The sequence below is a fragment of the Cariama cristata genome, unplaced genomic scaffold, assembly GCF_000690535.1.
Source record: "Cariama cristata isolate BGI_N322 unplaced genomic scaffold, ASM69053v1 scaffold40586, whole genome shotgun sequence".
In the NCBI taxonomy this organism is placed as follows: Eukaryota; Metazoa; Chordata; class Aves; order Cariamiformes; family Cariamidae; genus Cariama; species Cariama cristata.
The window spans coordinates 1-3,877 of record NW_009621112.1 but is presented as its reverse complement, the minus strand read 5'-3'; positions in this window follow the sequence as shown (position 1 = coordinate 3,877).

The following is a 3,877-nucleotide window of genomic DNA, read 5'->3' as shown; positions in this document are numbered from 1 at the left end:
GTGATTGCTAAGGGGTGTCTGGGTGATTTTCAGTGGGTGTCCAGAAGGGAAAGGGAGGGCCAGGTCCTACTGCCCTAACTCAGGCTGAGCTAATGGAGCCACAAGAAATCCTTCCAGCAGTGGGGAAACAACAGAAAGCCCTGACCCGGCTGCCCACTGGGACCCCACAGGCTGTGAGCCGGGACCAAGCCGCACGTCCGCACATCAACCCACCAAACCGGCCATAAGCAGCTGGCGCTGGCAGGTCCCAGGGAGCCGGGCTGGGCTGTAGCAGCCCCATGGCACACAGTGGGGCACACAACGTTTTGTCCCCAACAAGAGCTGCAGACTCCAGCCCTCCATGATGACATGTGGGAAATGATGCTTTTACCGTTCAAGCGTTGGCTTAAAAATCACAGCGTTTTCCAAAGCAGCTCTTCTCACCCCTGCGAACTGGTAACCACCCCCCGGCTGGGCTCAGACCCAGAGCCTGTACAACCTTCACCGTTGCTCTTGTGCTTCATGGTGCGGCAGCGTGGAGGTGGCACCCAAAAAAAGGTCAACGTAGGCATCACCAGGAAGATTTTGGTGTATCTTTGTGTCTCTTTCTTTTAAATTAATTCCTCCCTATGCCCCTAAAACACATTCCTGAATAAACATGGTATATCCAGATGATACAGATTACCAGAGTATTGATGGAAGATAATTTTTTGCACTGTGTATGTTGCCTATGTGGTATATAGTCCATATTCTGTGTTAGTGTTTATACATTGATATAAAAATATATGTCATGCAATTCTACTTAATTAACTCACACTGTTTAATGTGGACACTTCTGAAGAAATAAACTAAATGATGATTGTATATTTTGCTCTTTTCCACAAGGAACCAAAAAAGGTCCAAGGATGAAAGCAGACAACCACCAAATAAAGTGAATGAATATAAGTATCAGCAAAGTTTGATTGCAACTCCTTTGTCAGTGCTGTGTTAACTTACTCATCAACTAGCTGTTTTCATCCTCCTCACCCAGTGCTGTATCCATTGCTTATCCCAGACTTCATCTCAATTTGCTGAAAGTTTAAGAGCACAAAAATTGTGGAATCAGGCTTTGTGCACTGAAACTTCCCATAGGTTTGATTTCTAACTGGCCATGGATGCCCACCTGCCCAGCAGGGTAAGACCCACAAAGCCAAGGAAACGTGTTGCCCTTGGATTTAATTTAAAAACTCAGTTTTGAACTGAAAGTTAATGGTCACACTAGTGAGCTCATTTCATTATTTTTAAACATTTTTAAACTGTTTTAGCAGCAACCAAAGACCACAGATTAAATAAATCAGAAAAAGAGAGGATGCTTCACACATGCAGGTCACACACGCCATGCTCCCCAAGAGCCAGGACTAAAACTGCATGCAGCAAAGCAAACAAAAAAGACGTCTCTGTCTCATTAGCAATATCCTTAATGGCAGAGATGCCAACTTCCCGCTCAGAACAAGGCAGAGGCAGTGCTTGGATGTGTTTCTCTGACACCAGGTATCCGCTGGGCTTGCCACACTGGGAGGTACACAGCCTTCCCGACCCTCCGCACCCGGCGGCACTGCTGTGGGCAGACAGCTCATCATTAGGGATGAGGGCTTATTGACTAAGCCTTTTAGTCAGCTTTCCAAATCACCTTCCCACCTGTTGCAGCTTATAGTAACAGTTAACTTGTTATCCTACCACGGCGGGCTGCGTACTTCATTTCCCAGCACAAATCACACAAAGGGAAACGTCTTTGCCAGAGATCGTGGCCTTTGGTGAGACATGAGAGCAGAGGACTCAGGCAAGACTTCGTAAAATGCTTTATCAACCTTTCACAGCCCCAACCGGTGAGGTTTCGACAGGCTACGCCCCAAGACTGCTTACACTAATCACACACCTCCTTTCACATGTGGATGCCAAAGGCAGTCATTCATATTGTGACAGTTCCTTTTCTACAGTAAGAAACAACCGCTTCTGTTCTTTAAAGATGCGCTGCCTTTAGCTATGCACAAACTGCTCCATTCCCTGGATTTTTCTTACCTGGAGTTTTCAATACCAGCTTTGCAATTTATCCAGGTCATGCTGAGATCTCTTTTCCTATGCGCTCACTCCTGAAGTGCTCCTAGATAGTTTGCTGCAGTGGAATTTCCTGTCAGGGAACTCTTCTATTTTACTGCCTAATTTACTTCTTGTTATTGCCTCAGAAATGGCAAATTCTGGTTTTCTTCTCACTCTAGCAGTACCCTCAGACCGGCCCTGGCTGAACACCCCCTCTCAGGAACTCTCCTCTGCCTATCCTAGGTATTTCTCTGTATTTAGATCCTTTCCCAAAATTATCTAAAACTGCCGCAGACTGACCGGTTTTGTGTTGATAAAAGCATCATATGAAACTTGTGAGTCAGACATGATACCGGGTATATCCAGGCTTGTGGAAATGGGGAAGAATGCAAAAATTATCAGCAACCTAATAATTGTGGTGTGTTCCAACACACCAAGACCACATGCTCTTGTGGGTTTTGTTGGTTTGCACCACAGCCTGTGAGATGTGCAGGCACCCCATGGGCACGTGGAGCCGAGGTGTATGAGAACGCTGCCGGGTGTGCAGCCCCGGTGGCACTCCAGCCCAGACTTCACTAACGCAGACTGGCAATGACCTACCCAGGCAGCACCCAAGCCTGCCCGAATATAAGCCTTCACAGACATCAGGTTGCAAACAGGTTCAGCGACAGGTTTTTTCCAACCTGTCATCCCTTGCCCTTCCTTTGGGAGACCACGAGCTGAATTGCAAATAGCACTCAAGAAGCACAAGGCCGAGTGCTTCTGACTCCAGCAGAAGAAAATAGCAGAGCAAATAGAGAAAGCCCATGGATAACTTCAGAAAGATGCTACAGCCTCCCAAGCGCTGGCAACCCCAAGTCACCGTAGGATGTGATGCTGCACAGTACGGACTGGAATACCAAGCAGCACGTCCATAGCACACCCTACTGCTCTGGCAGGGTGACCCAGCCACACAGCACCTTTAATCCACCAGACTCATCCCTAACACACAATCCACTGCCCGTGAGCACACTCATTGCATTACAGTCAGCTGTTCTGATTTACTGTTGCTCCTCATGGCTGCTGGGCTTAGTTCACTCAGGCTCAAGCTTAAAAGCATAGTTATGCAAAACTACACCTGATTTCCCATCCTTTGTTTAACTTCCCATGTTAAAGCAGCTCTACAGTACGGTGAATCCCACCTGTTTCACTTCCTTCCCTGACAAAGCAGTTTCCAGTGAGAGACAAGCAGATCTGAAGCAGCAGCCCAGACCCATCGCTGACTTGATAGCAGGAGGGACTCCTCTCCTGTCAGGCTCATTCTGATGTAGCCAGGGGTTGTGAGTCGCCAGCTCCTGCCCACTACACACCAGGACAGACCACAGCAGGGACAGATGCGGGATCACAGGAGATGAAGGCAGCACGTACCCCACGGCAATGTCTCTCTGCCCCCCCGCGAGGCACATCCCCGGTCTCCTGACTTGCACCCCAAACTGTGGGAAGGGCTGAAGGTAGTGCCAGAACTGAGCTGGGAAAACCTTGAGCAAGGCAAATCCACAGGTAAGGAGCAGTGAGAGCCCAAAGGGTGCTCTCCCCTATACTGAGCAGACTACCAAAAAAAAAAAAAAAATTTCAAATAGTAGCAGAAGGGCAGGGTGTCACTTCAGTGACAGAGCTGGAAGTGCAGTCTCCAATGCACAAATAGCCTGAAGTGAGATCAGAAAAACTGCATTTTTTTTTTTATTTTAACGCAGAGGCTCCAGCCCTTTTGGCACCGGGAGCAGTAAGATTTTACGCCTAACGAGTGGACAGGCCGCGGCCTGCAGAGCTGAGCGCCGGCACG